Consider the following 25,078-nt stretch of genomic DNA (forward strand, 5'->3'; position numbering starts at 1 on the left):
TATTCCAAGTACTAACCAGGACTGACCTTGATAGCTTTCAAGAAAGCCAGGTACTCACCTTTGTTGAGGTTTAAATATATGCCACAAATTAAATTATGATAAAAATACATTATTGAAATAATTAATTAAGGCAAAAATGGAAATTTTGCTTAAATTGTTGTTGAAATTCCTTATGCTTTAGGTTAGTGATCTTTATTTGCATTAATTCAGCCTGGGGTTACAGCCTGTTTCTCAGCTGTAGGTAAAGACCCAAAATTCTTCATAATTTTGTAGAGAATCTATGGTGTTTGGATCCAAAAACAAAGAGTGTTCAAAAAGGACAAACCAGAGAGAATTTCTCTTTATATTAAACATATATACTTTTTTTCCAAAGTCATTGAGTTCACACTTTACTGTCAAGCAGTTTTTAAAAGTGTCTGCCTTGAATACAAAAGATTGGAAAATTTATTTCTAGACAATACTCCGAGAGAATGGACATCCCATTTATTTTCTGTAATGCCTGCAGTGTCAGTTTAAATGGCTTTCATGATTGGAAAACATTGAATTTTGGTAAGATGCAATTTGGCAAACTTGCTTCCTGTCAGGACATTTTTCAAGAGAGTAAGATTACTTGAACCCTTGAGTGATAATGAATAGGAAGAGTGCCCTGATCCTGACCAGAGATTATATAAAATAATATTGCATAGTACTGAGTGGAAACATGAGTTCTAAGTTCACACAATATACTTAACCTGATTATTGAATTAACTGATTTTCTAGATTCACTGAATCATAGCATAAAGTAATCATATGGGTTTGCACAGTACATTAAGCCAGTAAAAAAACCTAAAACCATAATAGGGAAACATCAAAAGGATTTAATGCTAACCAAACTCAGTATGTTGTGCGAATATATCCAGTCATTATCTGGCTAAGCATGATGTAGGAACCCAATCACTTACTTGTCTGGGTTCCTAAATCAAGGCAAATCATAGTTTGCTTTGTTTTGGATTAGTATATTGTATGAACTATGCCCCTGTGGTTTCTTAGACACATCATGGTTAGAACAAACCATGTGAGGGGTGAATCCAACTTTTTTGTTAAGGGATTTTAAACTTTTACACTTATGTCCTCTCTTTAATATTGGCCAGTCTTTATACTAATGAACATAATTGCTGTTTTATTAATTTATAAAGAATAATCCCAATAATTACCCATAAATGTAAAGGAAGTAGGTTGCTGGGAAATTGGGATATTTCTATTTCAGAGCAGAACTTCTATTTGGCCACTGTATGACAAAATTCTGGACTATAATGGTCTAAGGATGATTATGACAATGATAAAACCCTATCTTTATATCACTTCTCATCAAAACCCTAGGTGGAGCCACTGTTTATGATTTAAAAATGGGAGCAATGCTGTTTCTCTAATCTACATCAAAAACACTGAATTTGGTGTGCCAGATGGAGAAAGGAGATTGTGTGCTAACTTCCCATAGATTTAAATTTGTGGAAATAGTACAGAACATGCAGTAATTGTTGGTTTTTTTGTACATTTGTTTTGTTTTGAAGGGTAAGTTGCATATCTTCTCTACGTATGATCTTTGTAAATTCAACAATATAATGTAAAGACAGAATTGGCTTTCTTTAACAGCACAATGCAGTGGTTTTTATAGTACTCAAGAGTATGTAGCATTTTGTCAACTCACTAATAAAACTGTTGCTTTGAAGCTTGACTACTTGGAATAGGCATTATATTCTCCAGCTAAAGACATAGGGACAAATATCCATATGCAAATCTCTTGGAAAATACTTCGTCAGGATCTTGGGCAAAGATTTTTTGCTGAAATCACTTTTGAAGTTTCACTTTCAGTTATGAGCTGATTACCCTTTAAGGAAATTGTCCTAATTAAGTTAAAGTCTTAAAAATTTCTTTGTGTCTTTCATTTGCTAGCAAACATTTCTTAGCCTAACAGCTTGCTGTATCTGCAAAGCAGCTCATTGTCCTTTGCAATCTTCATTTTGCCTATAGCTCTAATTTAATCCAAACTGTCAATTTGGAGTAAATTAGTTGCTGCTACTGACCAAGCAAAAATAAGGGATTCTGAGATATTACCCATGAAACCTGATGCTTGCTGTGGAACAATTGCCATGAGGTAGCTAATTATAAACATGGCATGTAATGTCAATGGTGTGAGGGAGTTTTCTTACAATCAATCAATATTGCAATATTTTATTTTTAAAGCTATGTTCTGGTTAGTTTCAGGAGATGATGGAGCATCTCATTATATTGTAGAGATTGCTGTGCCACTGATCAGATTTTGTAACTTGATGTTATTATGCTTTTTAATAGAATCATCAACTGCTTGTGATTTGTCTTTCATTTATTAGCACTTGCTCCGTTAGCAGAGAGATTGTTATTCTCTATCTGGTATGATTTAAGGAAGAAAGGAATGATTGTACCTTATTATTTCCTGGAAGAAACACGTTTGAATTTTTACAGTCCCAATTCTCTATGTAAAGTTGATACAATTGCTGGTCAGATTCTCAGAAATTTGAATTTGTATAACAAAAAAATTAAAAAGTGGACAGTTCTATAATAACAAAGGCCACCCTTGGTATTGTCCTTAGAAATGATTTGATTCTGCATCTCTTAGTCCAGTGTTTCTCAACCTTGACAATTTTAAGGCATGTGGACTTCAACTCCCAGAATTCCACAGCCAGCACTGCTGGCTGTGGAATTCTGGGAGTTGAAGTCCACATGCCTTAAAATTGTCAAGGTTGAGAAACACTGTCTTAGTCCATGCAAACATTGTTGGGATGAACCCCAGTTTATTCATTTGGCAGTTTAAGAAAAAATCTCGGACTCTGCAGGTGCTTGCCTGGAGATTTTTACATGGCAGAAGGTTACACTGAGATACCTTCCCCATAGGCAAGAAAATCTATGTAATTACAAAAGAAATGTTGCAAGTAGAGATTTGCAACTCTCTTAAGATTTCTTTTGGCCTACTAGTCCCTCTGGTAGTATGTTTTAAAACATGGCAAAATAAAGTTTTTACAAATCTAAACAAATATGCATGAGGCAGATGGAAATGCATTTATTTGAGTAAATGTGAGATGGACATGAAATATTTTTATCTTGATTAACCTCTAAAACACTCAGCATATGTTCTGTGGCACTTGTTTTTTCGGCGCTTTCTAGAATGATTATATGATATTTCTTTCGTTAGTATATATTCTGCTATGGATTCCTCTAAGAGTAAAATCCCTAAATCTGTTTCCAGAGAAAGCCTGTCCTACTCAGGCAGAGAGGGCCTGCTTCAGATCCTGTTGGTCAAAGAACCCCCATCTATCAGGATCCAGAAGAAGATCTCTGCTGCAGCACCCACATTTTGGAACTCCTTATCTTGTAAGGTAGGATCTGCTCCAAACCTCCTATCCTTCAGCCAGAGCCTAAGGACCCAAGGGGGAAGTTCCACACTGGAGATGGCTGCTGGATTAATGGCAGACTCTTACCTCCCCTTTGCTCTCTGCTCTCTACCCATCCATCTTTTTGATTATCTTACTGATGTATTTATTCTCATTGTGTTCCTTTGTCGTTGTTTACTCTATTGTTCTATTATTTTACTTCTGTTTATATGCCTTTTCATTTTTCTTCCTTTTTATTATTGTAAGCCTCCTAGAGAAGCCCCACGGCAAGATAGGTGGCAAAATAATTCAACGAACAAATAAATATGTCGATTAAAATTTCTTTTACATTGTAATATTTGAAAAAAGGGGGCTACAAATGTGTATGCTAGGTTTGCGTAACTCTAGTCATAGAAGAAAATGGATGGAGATGGATCTCTTGCAGCTAGCAGCTAACATATATTCGCTTTCTTTAGTTTAGCAAGCATCTGATGTTTCGCTACCCAAGAGGTCATGAGAAAAAGGCAAATAAGATAGTAAGACTCAAGAGCCTGTGTTTCTGAAGATTCTTGCCAGTGTTTTGACACAAAGAAAGGGACTTTCCTTGAATGTGCTATTGTTCTCCTTAAAATTTTCCATGAAGTACTATTTTGGCATTTCACTTTCTTTCCTGAAATAACAAAGTCGGAAGGAACATTGGGGGGGTCTTCTAGTCCAACCCCCTGTTCAGGCAGGGAACCCTATACCATTTCAGACAAATGGTTACCCAATCTCTTCCTAAAAACCTCCAGTGTTGGAGAACCCACAACTTCTGAAGACAAGTTGTTCCACTGATTAATTCTGTCAAAAAATTTATGTTTAGTTTTAGGTTGGTTATCTTCTTGATTAGTTTCTATCCATTGCTTCTTGTCCTGCCTTCAGGTGCTTTGGAGAATAGACTGACCCTCTAGCACAGTGTTTTTACTGCAGTTAAAAGGCAGTGCCTCCTTATCTCAGCCCCCCCTTAATCTCTTCTAAAAAACCTCCAGTGATGGACACACCTTCATGATGGATCACAGAAAGGAGGGTGGATGTGACAAATAGTCTATTATAAAATGCACATTTTCAATCTGCAATAAAGTTAAAAAGTTTTATCACTTGATGCTGCTAAACAGAATTCTGGAATATATCAGCTGTTCTTATAATGTTTATAATTCAGACTTTCTATTTGTGTTGTAAATGTACTGCTGTTCAGAATTAGAACATTCATGTACACCAAAATCTACCTTAAAACTGCTATGACAATCATTTTCTTATAACCGTTTGCTTTCAATCAGAACATCTCAAGGTCAAATGAATTTCTTTTCAACTGTGCAACCTTAAGCTTTGTCTGTCTTGACTCAGGATTCCACTCAGGCAAGCCCTTTTGTTTCCAAGTAGTTTTAATAGGTTAGGTGCATTGTAGTGTGAATGCTTGCTGCAATTAAATTTTACCCCCCACTCTTTTTGCCCTGGCAGGAAGCTGATGAGTTAACTCCTTCGGAAGCCTACCAGCTGCTATTGCTGTCACACTGCAAGAATGAGGAAAGTGTGAGCATTTTCTTTACCTTTAATTGAGGTTTTCCATTCCGTTCTTGTGTGATTTTCATTTGATTGGCTTTATACAATTCACACATCAAAAAATGGGGGAAGTAAGCCAGAAGCCTTGTTAACATTGCCTGCTGTTAACATGGTTGATGTTGACTTGATATTCTTATGCTGCATGGTTGTCACTGTGTTTTTCATCCCTCTTATTAATGAATCCTTAACATTTTTCTAGCTCACTAAACCAAGTCAATCCATACATCCTCCAGACATCAGTTATTTCATTAACTATAAATATTTATCCATCATGATGCCATTTATTGCTTTGCGAAGGGTGTTTGGGGAGGTAAAAGGCTATTAGTATCAGACCTAAATTTGTGATTGCAAATGTTGATTTGTGAATTTCAAGCACAGGGGGAAAAGTCCATTCGTCTTGGGGCTTCCCACGATCATTGGTGGTTTCCCATAAAGAATATAGTTCTGGTTCTTAGGGCTTTAGAATGATATGCTTTAACCACACAACTAGGAAAACCTTTTGGAAGATAGTTCTTAGAAGAAAATTCCAGGCCTGGCTTTCCAAGTACAGAGGGCAAATTGCTGGAAACAGAGGAGAGGTTTATGGGAGAGCATGATAGACAATCATAGCAAGATAGACAGTTAGGGCAATCAAAGATAGCTACAAAGTTACAGTTTTGATGTGGTTACTTTTATAGACATACCTTTATTTTGTTTCTCCCAGCAATTATTGGAAAATGCAATTAGCTGCATGGCCAAAAGGGGGCACTCATTGGTTAGGCACCCTGGCTGAACTTGTGGGGTTTTTTTCCATTTATTTAACATTTTGTGGATAGGAATGGTAGTCACATAGAGGAAGGGACCTTTTGTTTATTAATGAGTGAAATCTCTGGTATCCTAAAAGGAATGTTTACCTGAATAGGCTGCTACCTTTGACTAATTTCAACCTCTTTGTCAAGTTTGTTATCTTTTGTTGTGTAATTTCTCACCTTTTACCCTGGAAATGATTGTGAGGTTGGACCTTGAGGAATAAGGGAAGATTGAATGGCAGGGAACATTTTGATTTCTTTTCCACACTTCTAATAGCTGAACTGTATGGTAATGTTACAATATTTTGCTATCTAAATACTTGCACCCCTTAACAGGATGCTAGCTAGGCATGAAACCCTAGTTTAATATTTCCAAACCATAATGAGTACAAAGAGCATGTCAACACTTCTTAAACCAAGTATCTCCCACCAGATGTGTGTGGGAAATGAATTGCAGACAAATGTTTCATTTATGTTCCATTATGCTCTGAAGCACTTTCCTGCTCTTGAAAATGAAATGCTAAATTCCTAAACCCTTTTTGGCATTCCATCACCCTTTTTCAACTGATACCAGACATGAAATTGGAAGCTCTTGAATATGTTCATTCCTGGTTAAGCTGCTTGGAAGTCTTTAAAAAAAATAAATTAACAAATGTTAATCTAGGGAACCCACTTAATACATATTTCTGAGGTATGGGTGCAATTCACTTCCAAATTGACAGGTACTCAATCTCCTTATTAAGGGAGATTTGAAGGACTTCTAACAAAGGTTCATTTTCAGATAGCCAACTTGTCATACTTTCCACTTTGATAATGTAAATTTTTTAAGTATATTAAAGCCAGTTGTTCTATTCTTTCCTTGACAGTATATTAAAGCCAGTTTTTCTATTCCTACTAGCTTAGGAGATCAGAACAGTTTACTCAAATCTTAGCAAAGTAGTTCAACGGCATAATGTGTAACTTGTGTTATTCCCTTAACAAAGTGGTAAAATATGGACTAGATGCAGTGATGGGATTCAAATATGGGAACAACCGATTCTCTGTGTGGATGCCGCTACCCGGAAGTCCATTCTGGGCCTGGGCAACAAAAAATTAGCCATGTTTCTGCTGAAGTGGTGTGAACTAGCTAAATCCCACCACTGACTAGATGACACAACTGTTAGATGGTCTCACAGTTGACTGAATGACTACATCCAAACCAGGTCCATTAGTTGGACCACATTTTAACTTGGAGGAAAGTATTGAGCGGAGGGCCACAGGGCTCTGTCCTGACTGCTGTACTGTACAACTTTTTAAATTAGTTACTTGAATGAGGGATACTTAACATGAATTGTGTGGAAGAAGAAAAAACAACAACTATGTAACATATAATACTTGGGCTACTGAATCTGGAGGGCAAAGTAATCCAAACTGAAGCATCCAAACAGTAAACTGTCCAGTCTCTGCTTTGTCAATTCTAGCAAAAGTTAGACAGCTTTCTGAGTAATTGATTCCACTGTTGAACTGCTCGTATTGTTTGAATTTCTTTCCTAACTTTCAATTAAAAACTTTTTTTTCTTCTAACTAAAATGTATTAATCTGTGTCATATCCTCTGTAATGATACCAAATAGGTCTTGATCTTCTGGGTGACACACTTTCAGATATTTGTAGACAGCGCTCACATCTCCCCTTTTCTCTAAAGCAAACATTTCTAGATCTTTGAATCTCTCTTTATATGACTTAATTTCTACTTCACCGTCACTGCCCTTCTCTGAATTTTTCTCAAAAGTGCATTGTCCAGAAATGGACATTACACAAAGAGATTTTAATCCAACTAGAATAAAATGGAATGTTGATTTGATGTAGAACCTGTATTTTTGTTGTTGCTGTTATTGTTAATGCCTAAAATAAGTATTAACTTCCTTTGCAGTACACCACATTGTTGAATCATCACTTGTAATCAACTACTATTCCCAGATCTTTTTCACAAGTACTACTGCCAAGCCAGGTAACCCTAATTCTGTCCATGGGCATATGATCTGTTTTTTTCTAAGTGAGTTAAATTCTGTTATTATCATTCTTTGAAATTTATTTCTGTCATTTTAGATAAATTTTCTCACCAGGTTTATGTCATTGTCAAATCAAATAAGCATTTCCATTACCTCATTAATAAATATATGTATAAAATACTGAAAAGCATAGTATATTGGGCTTGAATCTTGACACTGCTCTCAGTATCTCCTACCTCTTTGATAAAAACCTATTGATGGGCATAGAGTTTTTAAGCTAGTTATATATCTACAGTCTAGCTCACCATTAACTAGCTTAGTAATATGAGAGGCATTTGCATATATATAGATTTACCAAGTTCCATACAGTATATTGTAGATAAATGATTTGATTAAGCAACAATATTGGACACAGGTCAGTAAACCTGAGGTATAGTCATGATATATAATCCTAGTTTGCATATTTTCTTCATCTTGCTTGTCACAAGGCCCCTGCATCAATATCTTTCCCAGAACAACAACAAAAAAACAACAACAAACAAGATGCTATGATTATGCCTGCTCCAATGCAAAATCTATTTTAAACACATATAAAACCCATCATGGTTGACGTTTTCTTTAAAGAACAATATTAATTTTTATTTTCATTTCACAGCTCCATGACTTTATTTACAGAGCCTTGGTTCCAGCTTTATTAAGGTGAAGAAGATGTGCTAATCTAAGCAAATCTAAGCTTTTGTATACTACCAAACTCTACTGCTCTCAATTCTTTGTATCAGCCATGAAGTACAATATACATTTTAAAATGAGACTTGGGAATACCTGTATAGTTTGAGAAGCTTTTTCTGTTCAAAGTAATCTGTTTATGTATTATCAAATCAGTGTCAACTCTTAGCAACTACATAGAATATCTCGGGGATGATCCGTTCCCATCCTATTTCTTCATCTTCCAATGGCACACTCATCGGTACTATAATTGAGTCTATCTTCTTGCTGTTGGTCCTTCCCTTCCCTCCCTTCCCCTCCCATTTTTAGGAACATTTGAAGCTAGGTCTCATCATAATGTGTCAGGAATATGATTATTTGAACCTGATCATTTATTACTTGAATGAATAGTCTGGATTGATTGTTCTTCAGAGAATGAATTGACTGCTTCTTCAGAGTTCAGAGTCCATCTTCCTCTTGCGTAGGAAGCCATTGCTTATGTGACTAACCTTAAAACTTGGTAATTACCAGAGGTTCTTAGAAAATATGGAATTCCTGTTGAGATATCCTGGATGTTGACATATTTACTGTACAGAATTTTATTATACGCCTTCCATATTCGTTTGATCTATGGAATTTTTTAGCACAGGGCTTTTCAACCAGTGGTATGGGTACCACCTGTGGTACATTGACACCTGGCAGGTGGTATGCGACCATCCTAGAAAAGTGGTAGCGGGGGAGGGGAATGAGCTGAAATGGTGGCAGCACCGCACAAACCTGAGCGAGAGATGGCTGGAGCTGCAGGGCTGTCAGGGCTCAGCAGAAGCGCCAGGATCAGCACCAGGCTCCAGCTGGAACTCGGCATTGATCCTGGCGCTTCTGCTGAGCCCAGAAGAAGCACCAATCAGCTGGAATGTTGCAGCCTCTCCAGGGTCTTGTGATTCACATTCAGATGCTTGGCAACTGATTCATATTTATGACGGTCACAGTGTTCCAGGCTCATGTAAAGTGACCAAAACCTGCTGCAACCACCCGGCAGATGGGGGGAATAAAAACCAAACACCCCCACCCCACGCCCACAGCCAATCCTCAACAGAAATGCTCACAACGATGAAAACCTTGGACAGGAGGAAGAGCGCTGCCGGGTGGCAGGCAGTTGTCTTGCTCGGCTGTGGCTTGGGGGGGCACTTTTTTCAGTGCCATTGTAACTTTGAACAGTCACTAAGCGAACTGTTGTAAGACAGGACTACCTGTAGTTTATCACTTTTTTCCTTTTTTTTTGGGTCGTCAAGTTTTTGACACCTTGCTAGGCGACTAGTGGTACTCGCATGTTGTCATATCCTAAAAGTGGTACAGTGGGTGAAAAGGTTGAAAAACCCTGCTTTAGCAAACTAATTTGAGGTTGTTACCTCCTTCTGAGCATAGAGATCTTTTAGAAGGCTATCCTTATTTTTCTGTGCCCTTTTCCATCTTCAGTGTTATTACAGATGAAATTGTAATACTGGCTCTTGTGTCTTCTAACACCTTTTTAAAAAATACTTTTGTTAGGTCCTTCTTGAAATCTTGGTCTTTCGTGGCCTGCCTTCTAGGCAATTTCCACAAGTTGTTCTGACATCTAGTTTGCCTTCTTATGTTTTTGGGGACTTGGACATCTCTTTTCATATTCATCATTAATACTTTTTAAAAATTTCACTCCACAGTTCCTTTGGTTCCCTGTCCATGGGGTTCAGGACTTCAGAAAAATTCCTGATGTTCTCTTTGAAAGCGGTGAGTATTTGTCCAAAATCATATGAAGTCTTCTTCTATTTTAGCTTGACTTGAATTTCCACCTAAGCAGTTCATGGTTTGTTCCATGGTTAGCCCTGGCAAAACTTTCATTGTATAACTAAGCTCTTCCACTTCTTTGTATTAATAATATGGTCAATTTAATTTCTGCATACTCAGTCTGGTGATGTCCCTGTTACGTACGCATTGTTTGTTTAGATACTTGAAGATTGTATTAGCAATGAACAATAGCAATAGCATTTAGACTTATATACTGCCCCATAGTGCCTTACTGCACTCTCTGGGTGCTTTACAGTGAATAGAATGGAATGGAATGGAGTGGAGTGGAATAATAACTTTATTGCCACTTTGAATGTACACTAATCGGCATACATTAAAATAAAATTTCCTTGCATACAGCTCTCAAAGAGTCACCACCTCTGATATACACTACATAAATATGACAAAAATAAATAAATAAATACAGAATTATGCATATGCCCACATATATTGTGTGACACAGAGAAACAACACAGTCTAGTTCGGATTATGTATACAGGTGCATGGCGAGAAAAACAAATCTTACGAGTTTATCAGATGGATGGCATATGGAACAAAGCTATTACAGAATCAGGTAGTTCTGCTAGAAATACTTTGAAACCTCCTCCCAGAGGGGAGGAGTAACTATTATGTAACTATTATTTACATATTTTCCCCAACAACTGGGTCCTCATTTTACTGACCTCAGAAGGATAGTCCTCATTTTACTGACCTCAGAAGGATGGAAGGTTGAGTCAATCTTGAGCCCCATCAGGATTGAACTCCAGGCTGTGGGCAGAGTTTTCCTGCAATACTGTACTTTAACCATTGTATCACTAGGATTCTAACATAAATCAAATTGTTGAATTCAGTCAGCAACGTCCCCTTCTTCTGCATCAGTGGCTGGAGTAAAAATGTCATATTAAAGGGTTGTCCAAAAAGTCTTACAATATTCAGTCTTTGAGAGTTTTGTATCCAATTATTACCAATGGTATATCCTTCGTCATTATAAAAGCTACACTGCATCGTCTTTGGCTTTTGAATCATCAGTAATAGTTTTTCAGTTTTTTTGATTTTCTGACTGAAAGTATTCAATTGCAGTCCATTTCAATTTGCTGATGCCTAAGACATTATCGTGTAATTGATTTGCTTCATATTTCAAGTAGCAAGCATAAAGATGCTGTGTTGAGCTTTTCCATCTTTATGCTTGTTATATACTATGTTCCCACTGTAATTTTTGTCTTTACAATTTTGGAAGACTTCTGAAGGGTTTAATTTAGCCATGTCATAAAGTATATTCTGAAACCACTTCAGCTACTTCCCCAGTAGCATGTTAAGTGCTATCCAATCTGAGGGGCCCACTCTCGGACACTGTATCATCACTCACTTTGTCTTGTCTATCCATGTAATTTTCTGGTAAAATACAGGATTGTTTTTTGTCTTCCCCACAGCATGAATTGATGTCTTTGCTATTGTCAGTAAAGTGATCATCCTCCTGAGTCTTCCTATTTGCTGTGTCCAGTTTAGTTGGTCAGTTGAGAAGTCTTTTGCACCTTAGGTGACCCTGCTTGGGAGTATATGCTCTTGACATACATTCCTGGTGCACCATGATGATGAGGCAGGATAGAAGGACCTATTTACTGTATAGCATTAATTATCTCATTTTTCTGGAATGAACATTCCCTACATCTGGAAATAAATTCCAGAAGTGCAATGAGCCCCTATTTAGTTAAATAATGCACAGCTGGATCAGAATACTCAAGGGAAATGATTAGCATTTCAAAAGTAATTCTGCAGCTGCTATGTTTTAACAGTTTTAATTTCTACACCCTGCTGCTTGAAGACACGTGCACAGATATGAGACAAACTAACATTTAATTCAGATTGATACCCAGTTAGATATTTTCATTGAATGAAAACTTAAACCTTTACTTTTGGATTTAAATTCACATTCATATTATTTAGTGGGATAATTATATGTTAGTGAATGCTTGAACTTGGAAACCTCTAATGTAATAAAAATATGGTGATGAAATAAAGCAAAAGAGGCAGTACACTTTCAAGCAAATCATGACTAGTGTATGTTCATTGAAAAGGTTACTGAGAATTATCAGAAATGCTGGGATGAAAGATCAAGGAACAGTTGAGTTTTCAGTCACTAGTCACAATTTCAGTAACTAAATTCTTAGTTCAGTCTACTGGTTAAAACACTGGATTAGGAACAGAGAAATTCAAATTTTAATCTTGCCTTAGGAATGGAAGCCAGCAACTTTGAACCAGTCATTCTTTCCCCATTCTTCCAAACTCCTCATAAGAAAACTTCAGGGACTAATCCATATATAGTATAACCAAGAATCAAGACTGGCTAGAAAGAACAACAATAACAACATGCCACTTAACTACAGATTTCTATTCAGTTTTGGAAACAAAGCTAATCAGATTTTTAAAAAAACATAAATGGGAAAGTAGTGTTTCTGATTTATTTAATATCTAAGTAATTGTGCACATGTGTCTTCTAATAGTATTGGAACTGCAATGCATATGGGTTTTCTAATTTATTTCAATGGAAGCAAGATTTCTTAATTATTATTCAAGTAGTATGTTTCAGTGTATGGAATTTTTTGGGTCCTTTACATTTTGCACATGATGTGACTGAAGGAAAGATGAGACCAAGGAGGGAACCTGGAATTCAATTCCTGGTCACCCTAATCCAGGGGTCCTCAAACTTGGCCACTTTAAGACTTGTGGAATTCTGGGAGTTGAAGTCAACAAGTCTTAAAGTTGGCCAAGTTTGAGGACCCTTGCCCTAATCTAGTGCCTAGAAATTAAAGGAAGTAGAGCTTTCTTATTTGGAAACCCCCCAGAGATGTAAAGGCTATATTGCAAAATAGCTGTTTTTGCCTCCACACCTTTTTGAATGGAGCATGCTTAATAAAGCTTGACAGTTGGAAATGCAGGTATATTTTCCTGTCATTTTGAGGTGGAAAACAAGCATAAGTATTGCATGAGCCTTGGAACAGCCAAAACACACTTAAAAACAAAACCAGAAAGAGAAGAACTCATGCATATGATACAGCTTTACTTTGCTCATTGTGTTCCTCCCCTCTCCGCAAAATTAAGTGCAATCTTTAAATACCAAAAAGATGTTCATAGTTGAGTTGTAGGGACTGTCCCTACATTTTTAGATGTCTTTTGTGGATCAACAGGATGGGTAGAGTCCAATTTTTTAAAAAAGAAAAAATTAAAATGTGAAAAAAGTTAAGTCATTTTAAAAACCAAGATCTTCAATATATTTTTGTAAAGAGCAAGATATGTTAGTGTTTTTAAACCATCACCAAGCATTGTTTTTTTCATTTACTTGTCTGTCACAGTTCTCAATCCCTCACCCTCTAAATGACCTAGTTTTGTCTGCTTCTCTTATCATAGAATGACTATAAATAGCAACTTATAATGAATGGTATATGTTAAATTTGCAGCACAATCCTATACATAAAGAGAAAAAAATCTCTCCATGTGTAGGATTATATATTTAGGATAAATATCTTCATATGACTGATTTACATCATAATGAATATTTGAACTTTTTCTCCTTTTTAAGGTGACACTAATAAAATATAGAAGTTCAAAATACTACTATCCCCAATCTGATTTTTAGTTTAATTTTTAGATATTTTGCGTGTGGCAGTACATAGCATTTATCTCTCAATTGATAGGACATGAGCAACAGTTTCTTAGCTTGTATGGCGATCTCTAGCTTAGAAATCCTAGCTTGTGAAGCAGTGTGTGCATTCTTTAGTTAAAACTGGTGATCTTGGCATTTGTGGGTTAGTGTCAAAAATGCATCAGGATTATTTTACCTTGCCATTAGCAGGAGTATGACTGAGGCTAGTAATCTGATCTACTCCTTCTCTAGCTTAGTAAAAAGTTGTCTTGGAAAACCTTGATTGGCCAAAGCTATGATATGTGTTGAAAGTCAAGATCTTTGAGTCCATCTTATAATGACAATAAGGAAGATTGTGAAGTAAAATTCATAGGCTGATTATAGTTGTATGTTACATTCCACTGATGGGTGATGGAAGAATAATAGTGTTTTTGGAGGAAAAATGAGCAACATTTGAATGGATGCCATCCAAGAGAAAATATTTTTTTAAAACAAATGGATACCCTGGAATGAGAAAGTTGAAAAAGTGGGTGATTCAGAAACCCACAAATAAATATAGCAAGTATATTCCCCATTGTGTGCCTACTTACTCTCTTGTAATCCCTTCCTTGCCAGTCTCTCCATTCTGTGAGCATGGAGAAGAAATAAAGCAATTTATTTCTGTAGGCAATCTATCCTGGTGCATATTTTTCTTCCTGGCAGAATGGAAACATGTGAAAACTCTTTGCCTGGTGATTGGAAGATTCCTGCTTTTTTAGTGTATCTTTTGAATGGTGTGTAAATTTGGTTCATTTCTACATATCTATTGATGGCTGATTTGTTTGAATGCCAAGCTTCCAGTAATTCCCTAGCATTTTGGGGTTTTAGCTTGGTCTAGGATGCACACAATTTCCCAGTTGAAACTGCAGTTGAGTCTGTTCATGTATTGTGAGATTAAGGAGTTTTCATTGTATCTTCTGACTACTAGTTGGTGTTCATGGATGTTCTGTGTTAGTATTCTGACAGTCTGTCCTGCATAGTGGCTGATACATTGAAAGCTGCTAAGTTGAAGTGATGTGAATGGACTGCTGAAGATGTGTGTAGTGAAACAAGAAAAGATGGGCCGAAGAGCGGATAAATGACAAATAAACTAGATACAAAACCAAGTACATGGAAATGACTTAACTACACAAAAAGAAGAAAGATGTGAAAACTGAAAACCAAAAAGGTTTCAGTTGTGTGGTTGTAGTGAATGGTGTTGGTGTAAACAACTCATATCTTTAATTAAATTTGCTTGCTCTTGTTGTACTCCTTTTTTGTTACTTTATGTCACATTGCTGAAAACCAAAGAACTAATGTGATGAGTATGCATGTATATATGCTGATTTTAAAGATGAACAGAAAGGCTGAAAGATACCATTTTCCAATGTTCACTGTTCTCAAATTAGCTGGAAAGTTCATGACCCCAATATTAATTCACTCCAGTGAGTTGTCATTTCCAATTTATTTCATTGCTTTTTTCTGAATCGAGAAATTGATAACATGTGTTTACTTGTTGCTAAAAGGGATCTTGTTTTACTGATTATTGGAAGTCTTATATTCCTGTAAATTAAAATATGTTTTCTGGTTTCCAGTAAAAAAAAAAAACATTGCAGGTAATGGGTTCTCTTAACAACTGCCACAAAAAAAGTTGTAAAATCAGGTCTGTCATATGAAACCGATGTAACAACCTACATTATTTATGACTGTACATCTAGGCTCAAATACAGTTGTAAGTAGAGGACTACCTGTATAGTAAGCTGGTGTTGGGATTGACCAAAATCCACTTAAAGTCTGAAAACATGAAAATGTAGGTTTCACCAATTATCAAAAATGGAAATAATAACACACTGACTAAACATCACAGACTTCATATCAAAGTGTTTATTGAATTAAATTCATAGACTTGCAAGCACTTCAAGAGACCACTAATTTATTGTGGGCCATTTCCATATCTAATGGAACCAATCACACAAGCTGTCTTTAACCTTCAGGGAGAAAGTGCCTGGTCAGTGAATGTGAATGTCAAACCCAATATATAAATACAATTATATCAATATCAAAATGGAAGGGAAGTTATTTCAGCTGAATACAGATTAATTAAAGGTGTAAGAGGCTACAAATTGCTAATTAATTGAGCTTGAAAATTAGAAAAGTTTTTTTTAGCAGTAAGAGGAGACAATCTTAAAGATGTCTCTGTTGAACCGATATGTGATCAAAGAATGCTAGGGCTGCTTTGCATGCAACAAAAAGTGTCGAAAAGCCAAAAGTGTGAGTTACATCTTAGAATGTAGGGAATGTTCTAAGTCAAATCATCTCCATTTCTATATGTCTTGAAACAAATGTTTTGAGTGAAGAGCACTTTCAATACAACTGGCACTGGTTGGAACTCTTCTGGTAGGCTCAAACAAAGCATTTTCAATTTGAATTTTTTTACAATCTATCTTTTATTCTCTCACCACAGACAAATTACCTTTTTTTCTGAAAAACCAAAATACTGTTTAAAACAGGGGTCTTCAAACTTGGCCCTTTTACGACTTGTGGAGTTCAATTCCCAGAATTCCTCAGCCAGCATGCCTGGTTTAAAAACACTTTGACTTCATTTTAACATCTGCACCTTGTTTTTCAACAGGTTGCTTCATATACATTTAAAAAAAAGTCTAGCTGTATTATAGAATGAGACGGAATGATTTTTTCCTCCATATTTGCCATGTTATTTTTATAAGGAGCCATCATCATCATTTTAGCCATTGTCTATCCACTGCAGAATGAAGGCCTCTTCCGCATGTTTCCAACCAATATGATCCTGAGTTTTCTTTTGCCAACTGGATCCGCAACATTTGCTGATCTTGTCTCTCCATCTTGTCTTTTCGTGGACACTTTTTATTAAGCATCCTTTTATAAGGAGTATCTGTCTATTGTTTATCTATTATATTCACAATAGTTTTCCAAGCTAAAAAAGGTCCTAGCTGGATAAGCTAAGATAACCTTTGTTGTTATTTTTTACTGCGGGTGCACTTGCAAACAAACACACACACACACACACCTATACATATATACATATATATATATGTAGGTCTTTGGTTGTTCGGGTTTTCTCCCGCGTAAAATTGGAAGTGTCTTGGCAACGTTTCGACGAAGTCCCATTCGTCATCTTCAGGCTGGTGCTTTCAGCTTCGTGCCTCGAGCAGCAGTGTGTGGTCTTGGCTGTTTCTTCCTTTTAACTGCCAGTGGAGGTATGAACTGATTGGGTGGGAGCTTGGCTGTGTTCTGATTGGGTGGAGGTGTGTTCTGATTGGTTAGGGGCTTGGCTGTGCTCTGATTGGCTGGGGGGTTGGCTGTGCTCTGATTGGCTGGGGGGTTGGCTGTGCTCTGATTGGCTGGGGGAGTGTTCTGTTTGGTTGTGCTCAGGTTAGTCTGAGTTGCAGAGGGATTCAAGATTTTGGGCTGCCCTGCCATTCCTTGGCTTCGCGTTCGTGGTCGTGCTTCCTCTTCATGGAGGGTGTCAGTTTGCTTCATGTATGGATTGGGGGGGTTTAAAGTGGCTAATGATGCAGCTGTGGTCTGGCTTCTGGTTTGTGGTCGTGCCTCATAGTCAGTGTGGCTTTGGGTTTGTTTTTTGCGTGGATGTTTGGTGGTGACATCCTGTGTGGTTTTTGTGAGTGTGGGTCTGGTATCATTTTTTGTGTTAGGGAGTCGTTTGTCAATGAGGGCGGGTTTCCAAATGGCTGGTAGGCGGGAGGTATCATCTCGCTTGTTCATGCTGTGTGGGCGTTTTTCTATCTCGATGGCTTCTCTGATTATTCTGTTATTAAAATGTTCACTTTTGGCAATGGTTCTGGTATTTTTAAAGTCAATTTCATGTCCTGTAGCTTTAAGGTGTTGGACCAGGGAAGATGTTGGTTCCTCTTTTTTGACTGAGTTCTTATGTTCTTTAATGCGTGCACTTATTCTTCTGTTGGTTTGTCCGATGTATGTGGTGGGACAAGTGGTGCATCGCACCACACCGTCCACTTCTACAGGGAGAAGCCCAGCTGAACTTCGTTGGGGGCGTCAACTTACTACTAAACTTGACCGGTTGCATCCGGACAGATTGCCTTCATCTACCTCACATCCTAGGGCACCTAGACAACTACTTGAGGGTGCCCCGGTCTGGACTCGCAATTACGGGCCTGGTCATACATGGGTCCCCACTTCTGTTTCCAGGGTCACGGGTCCTCTATCCTACGAGGTAGCCCTGGACAACGGTCGTGTCCTGCGCAGGCACATCGACCAACTCCGCCCTAGGCGGCATCTTCCAGCTGAGACTCCTGGGTCTTTTCCAGGGGGGGAGGGGGACCCTTTGGAGCAAAGGGAAGGGCACGAGTTGCTGCCCATCTCCACTGATGGAGCCACTGACGGCCCATTTCAAGCTTCCGCAAGTGCTCCGAAAAGGAATTCATGGAGCTTACCCACACAACAGGCACTCACGCCTACTCCAGCCAGGGAGTCACCCCGGGGGCATACTCACTTTCCACACACATCACACAACACTCCAGTCACGGAGGATACCCGGGAGCATCCCAACAAATCATTCCCCGCAAGAGAGCTGGCACACAATCCCCAGAGTTGGCCTGACCTTACCCCTAATCCTACAGGGGGTCAAACTTACAGGGTGGTGGTCGAGGAACCATGTCCCGACCGCAACACCTCTAGCCCAAATCAGGGAGTAACTGAGTTTTGGGAAGGTACAGAGACCCACACGAGCCCGGACACAGAACGGGGCTTAGGGATTGGACAGCCTCCTGACAGGTCTTGGACGGACCTAGGAGGTTCTATAGAGACGCCCAGCAGTGGCTATCACTTCAAGGGGCCCGAGGGCCTACAGCTAGGCAGGTCAACCAGGTCACAAGGTGACAGAAGCCCTGGCCTGACGAGCCCGGTGGGCGAGCAAGCAGGCCAGGCATCGGGGCAAAGTCCTTCGAAGGCACCAAGGCATGATAAGGGGAACAGGCTCTTGTCATCCCTCAGTCAGGGAACACCTGTCAGAAACCCAGAGCTGAGAAGGTCACAGAGAGCAAGGAAGTCTCCTAAATACTTAGAGGATTACATAACATTGCTGGCTAAACAAAAGCCAGGTAACGATAGGAGCACTGAGAAGCAGAACACTGCATAAAATAAATGATTATATGTTGGTAGTAGTTTTAGCCCGGGGGAAAGGGGTGTTATGTCCCGAGCCTTGCAAACGGCTCGGGGCGTTTGCAGGCAGTCCCGGGCAGGTGCAAAGCTGCCCGGGACCAGACAGGCTGTCGCCAGCGCCGTGCGCATGCGCGGGTGCTGGCGCGGGAAAAGTATCGCATTGACCCGGGAAATGCCTATATAAGAAGCTGGGAGGTTTTGGGAGCTGCTGAAGCCATCTGCTTGTGAGCTGAACACAGAATAAAGAAAACTGAGAACTACAACTGCTTCTCGTGTCTTGCCTTCCGCGAGGGACTCAACACGAACCATCCAAGGATAGAAAGACTCCCTGGAAAATCCCTAGCATGTGGTTAATAATAAGTAAATAATTGCAAACCAAGAAACTAAGTCAGTTATTGCAACCAAAGGCTGACAACATAAAATTGCTTACAAGCAGTAAAAAAAGGAATCCAGAAAATAAAACAGAAAATATTAATAAAACAGACAATAACATAAAAGCAGTAGGAGATTATTTGCTACAAACTGGGGCAGCTGAATTGCTATTTTTTTTCTAGCAGCTTCTGATTATCTACTTCCAAATCCTATATGCCATGAACAACATTTTGCTTCCAGTTACTTTAGGTTATAGCTAGCTGCCTGTTTGCTAGTGAACAGTTCATTTAGACCAGCGTTTTTCTGACTTGGCAACTTTAAGATATGTGAACTTAAACTCTGAAAATGGTTCTCTGGCTTAATATAATCTTGTGTTTAAACAATGTATTCATTACTCTAACTCATGTTCACATTTTCCTTTTGCAGTTGTTTGTGCAAAATCAGTGTTCTACTTAGCGTGGCACATATAGATCATCTCACTATTGTCAGTTTTGTACACTGCAACTTATATTGTCACAGATAAATGTCAGTGAAGCAATTTTTAGCCAGAGATACATTTTTATGAACCAGTTGAATGGCAAGAGGCAAAAACAAAGAACAAACTTGTATCTTTCTAATTCAATTTATGACTATGATTGAGCCTAGAATTATGGTCCTAGATTCTGGCGGTCATTATGTGGATCACCATGTGACTACATCAAAGTTTTTCGTAGAGGTTGGTAAGAGAAAGCAACAGCTGTTAAACAAATCCATTTTTCCCCAAAGTGGCCATTTTTTTAGCACAAACCAGAAGTAAATGCCAGAAACAGGTAAAAAAATGCCAAAAATTGCAGTCATATGGCCACAGGGTATTGCAAAAAGCCATAAATGCAAGCCAACAGCTCCAAGCACAATTGGGTGTGCGGGTGTGTGGGTGTGTTTATACATGTAGCCATCAAAACTCCAGAACCTGGTTGTAAGTATCTTTTGGGAGAGATTCCATTGTAACTTTGAACAATTGCTAACAACCAGTCGTTAAATGAGGACTAGCAGTAATTGGCAGTGAGGGCTTTGAGAGTGTGGCAAACCTCTTGATGGACTTACACAGACCATAGTTTGAGAATCATTACTTCACATCACATTATAACATATTATAATAAGAAAAATGAACACGTTTGCTTCCCTTTTCTCCATTTCTCAAAGTCAGTAATATTAAGATGTTAAAGAAATCTCTAAAGCTAATGTTTTTGTGTTGCTAAATACCTGTAATTTTTTTCTTAAAAAATCTCTTTATAAAATTATTTTTAAATTCTTAATGTTGGATCTCCAAAAATACCTATGTGACTTGGCCCATGAAAGCGTGTTATTTATGCAGCTAAATCCTCATGAGTATTTCCTTTATTTTTGCCAACACTTATTTAGGCCTGTCACCCCGTCTCAGCCCAGTTCATCTCTCAAAGTTATTGTTCTGAGGGAAAATAGGAGAAGAAAATAGGTATGTTCGCTCCCTTGAGTTATTTATAAAAATAATAAAGGGATAAAAAAATAATGTTTGTCTTGCTGTGCTTAATTACAAGAATAGCATTGTTTGCCAAGGAAGATTTTGAGAAATTTCTATAATAATTATATTAGCCAATTTCTACATTTACAGATGGTGTTTTTAAATGTAAGTTGTGGAGAACACGAACAAATGTTTCTACTTCCCTTAGTGGCAATAATTTGTTTGTTTGAAAAGGAAGGTTTGTTACCATTGACAAATGGAGATAATCAGCTGGGCTATTATCTGTGCAATTATAGGACTACACTTTGCAATTGAAAAAAAATAAATGGAAATTCATTTTAAAATTGGGAAAAATGCAGTGGGAGGTTTTTGTGTTACTGCCCTTTCTGTTCATTGATTCTGAATACATCCTACTGTAATCAATTGGGCTACTTCAGCGAAAGCCATTTAAGCATTTCAGCCATTGTAGATACAGTTTCTAAAAAGACCACCGGTGTCTAATGGGCAATTAGGAATGTATAAATTACAGTTTATTGTTCAGTGTATTAGTAGAAATTAGCATGCTCTAAATTACACATGAGTCATCCGAGCAGCCATTTGAGTTCACACCAGTTAGAGAAATGTTTTTTTTTTTTTCAAAAACTTTTAATGAACTTAAAAAAACTTTTAAAAACGTTCGTGAAAAAGGAGTCAAGAGAATTCATAATCACTTTGGTTACAGAGTAGAATCGAGACTGAATGGGTCAAGATGATTAATCTGCTCAACCCACAATACACTACCACTGAAGCTCATCTTCCAATTTTTGTGGTTGTTAAGCCTGCTTCTCAGTCTATAAGGGGTTCAAAGTCATTTCTGCCAACAACAAAAAAAAAAGAGTTGTCCTTGATGTGGCTTTACAATGCACCAGTTTCTCAGTAACTATTACTTTTAATCAGAAGTGTAATCAAAGTTAATGGTCAATTGTGACTGGCGGATAGCCATACTGTTGCCTTTGGAGTTACATAACCCACCATTTACACCAGATTCTGTTATTTAGGTGGATTTGGAGAAGTGGCTTTTATACATAAGAGCCACGATAACTACACATTTTATAGTTTGTTGGCATGAATGAGAGAGCTGAGAATAACAGAGTTGCAAGGGGCCTTGGAGGTCTTCTAGTCCCTCTGCTCCGGTAGAAAACCCCACATCATTTCAGACAAATAGTTGTCCAATCTCTTCTTTAAAATCTCCAGTGTTGGAGCACCCACAACATCTGGAGGCAACTTGTTCCAATGATTAATTTCTAAGGACATTTCTCCTCAGTTCCAGGTTGGTTCTCTCCTTGATTAGTTTCCACCCATTGCTTTTTGTTCTGCCTTCAGGTGCTTTGAAGAATAGGTTAACTCTCTCTTCTTTGTGACACCCCCTCAAATACTGGAACATTGCTATCATGTCACTCAAGTCCTTCTTTTCACTAGATCAGACATACCCAATTCCTGCAACCTTTCTTCATATATTTTAGGAGCCAGTCCCCTAATCATCCCTATTGTTCTTCTCAGCAATCTTTCCAGAGTCTCAACATCTTTTTTATATTGTGGTGACCAAAACTGGATGCACTATTCCAAGTGTGGTCTTACCGAGGCATTATAAGGTGGTACTGCATTGGCCTTTTTGGCAGCTGCTGATTCATATTTAAGTAATTGTCCACTAGGACTGCAAGATCCCTCTTGCAGCTAGTACTACTACTACTACTACTATTACTACTACTACTACTACTACTACTACTACTACAGAGCCAGGTACCACCAATTCTAAATTTGTGCATTTGGTTTTTGTTACCTAAATGTAGAACCTTACCTTTCTCACCGTTGAGAACAGCAGCAGATTCTTGATTGTTCAATATATGGCAACAAAAACGCAATACACACATTGCTTTCAACTGCTGCTCTCTTTAGGAAAACATTTGCATTAGTTTACCTCTCTTGCATAGCCTGCCTACTGTGTAATAACACAGTGGGAAAGAAAATTGCTGAACTGTGGACAGTCCCTACTGAGCTCCCATCTGCCTTTGCTGTTGTTGAAATACAGAAAGGTTCAAAAGATCAGAAATGTTCTTCGGCTTTTTTTCCCCTCTGTAACTCTATTTTCATCTCATCATCATCTGCTGAGAGAAAGATACTGAAGTCCTAGGTCACATATAATCACATGTAGCACTTGCTCTTTTAAAACTTAAATACAGCCACTGGTGTGCTTGCATCTCTGTCTGTGTGTGTTTATATTACAGCCAAAATTAACTTGTTCCCTGCAGACTTCAAAGAGAAGCTTGTTTTGTTCTGTTCGTGCTTGCTGTGCTGAAAATAGAATAGCAATATTTTATGCTGAGATTGATTGAGATGAGAGTTGGCATCACATTGAAGTTAAAGAGGAAAGGATGCAATGCACAGGGAAATGCATATGGTACTTATCTCTCCAGCTTCAAAGTGTTGAAGCACACTTAATGCAGCAAACAGATTAAGGTATAAGCATGTGTTTGACATACCCCAGGAACCTAAAGCTGTATAAGGATTTCTAATACATATTAATCATATGACTCTAGTCTAAATGAATAAAAGGAATGATTTCCAAAAGACGTCAAGTCGATCATGTTACAAGATCAAAGAGATTGTCTTTCTCACCAGTTTTTTTTTTAAATATAAACTATGAAGTCATGAAAATATCAGTTAATAATTTCTGAATTTTAGAAATGGGAACTATTAATTGGCTTTTGGAAGAATTGGATGCAAGATGTAGAAAGAATTTTTCAGAAAAATAATTAAAGACTGCAGTCATTGTTTGCCTTTTGGGCAATACTTTCTGCAGGCATAGCTCAAACAATGGGCACTGGGATTCAATTGATGGGATAGATGCAATCCATCTCAACAAAACTGAAGATATGAGCAGATACATTATAGCAGGGGTCTTCAAACTTGGCCTTTTATGACTTGTGGACTTCAACTCCCAGAATTCCTCAGCCAGGTACGCTGGCCGAGGAATTCTGGGAGTTGAAATCCACAAGTCAAAAAGGGCCAAGTTTGAAGACCCCTGCATTATAGTATGGATAATAAAATAATATAATAAATTCCTTATCAATCCAGATTGAAACAAGTTGTGCATGTAACATTTTTAAGAAAAATCTATTCAAAGAATGGATTAATGATTGGGTTGCAAATATTGTACTTGTACAGAAAGAATATAGAGTTTGCATTAGTTACAGCAAAAACAATAGAACACAAAAACATCTTATAAACTTGGATTTGGCTTCTCCAAATGCTTTATTTTCTCTTAAAATGAGCAGGAAATATAAATATGATGGATGGGTGCATGAATAAATTTGAAATATGACTTCTTTCTATAAATTAATTTAAATAATGCTGAGTTACATCTTCCAGGACCTGTATTCATCGATGCACAGTTAGTATATGCAGGAAGGAATGTCAGATTATATAAAAATTTAAAAATGCAATTTTACCTAAAGGCTAATAAGTACCAGAGAAGAAATAAACATATATAGTATATACAGTATATAATTATTTAAGGAAAAAGGAAGTAATACAGAGGTACCATAAGGAATTACTGTATTTCTTTATATATTAATAAAAGCATCCCAATTTGTTATTAAATAAAAATTGTCATTTCGGAATTCCTCTACTTTAATGGATTGAAGTCAGCCTTCATCGCTAGTTTACTTAGATTTGGTTAAATCGTTAGACTGGGCCATCCCAAGCCTTGATTTTTACCTTCTGCTATTCTTTTCCTTTCTTGCCAAGATGACAGGAGAAAACTCAGAACTGAGTGACAGAATTGTGGTGGCCTTCATTTTTATTATATACTAACTACTTTATTGGCTTATTTGCTATTTGTAAATGTCCATATTCTGATGTAGTTTCCCTTTACCCATGTCTGCTTTTGATCTTTTAAAAAATTAAATGGACAATTTAAATTAGAAACAATGCATTTTACTAAATATAACAAACAAATGTTGAGAAGGAAATCTCTGTTGATTTGTTGAAGTAGCCTGTTATGAAATATCTAATAAAAGTGGTAAATTTTAATTTCAAGATGTCATGTAAAGAAAACAAA

General features: G+C 37.6%; 1 long non-coding RNA gene across 3 annotated transcripts in view; it reads left to right on the top strand.

Moving 5' to 3' along the window:
* The first annotated feature begins 3,262 nt into the window (after positions 1–3,262).
* LOC120305496 overlaps positions 3,263–25,078 on the top strand; it is a 95,560-nt gene continuing 73,744 nt past the window's right edge. For 2 of the 3 annotated variants that reach the window (XR_005556056.1, XR_005556055.1), the window contains exons 1-4: positions 3,263–3,392; positions 4,884–4,955; positions 7,684–7,761; positions 10,168–10,234. This is a non-coding gene — a long non-coding RNA (uncharacterized LOC120305496). Of the gene's footprint in view, positions 3,393–4,883; positions 4,956–7,683; positions 7,762–8,417; positions 8,462–10,167; positions 10,235–25,078 lie in introns of all 3 variants that reach the window. The other variant, XR_005556057.1, reaches the window with a different exon arrangement.

This window comes from Crotalus tigris, unplaced genomic scaffold (assembly GCF_016545835.1).
Source record: "Crotalus tigris isolate CLP2741 ecotype Arizona unplaced genomic scaffold, ASM1654583v1 scf7180000017549.6302385, whole genome shotgun sequence".
NCBI lineage: Eukaryota > Metazoa > Chordata > Lepidosauria > Squamata > Viperidae > Crotalus > Crotalus tigris.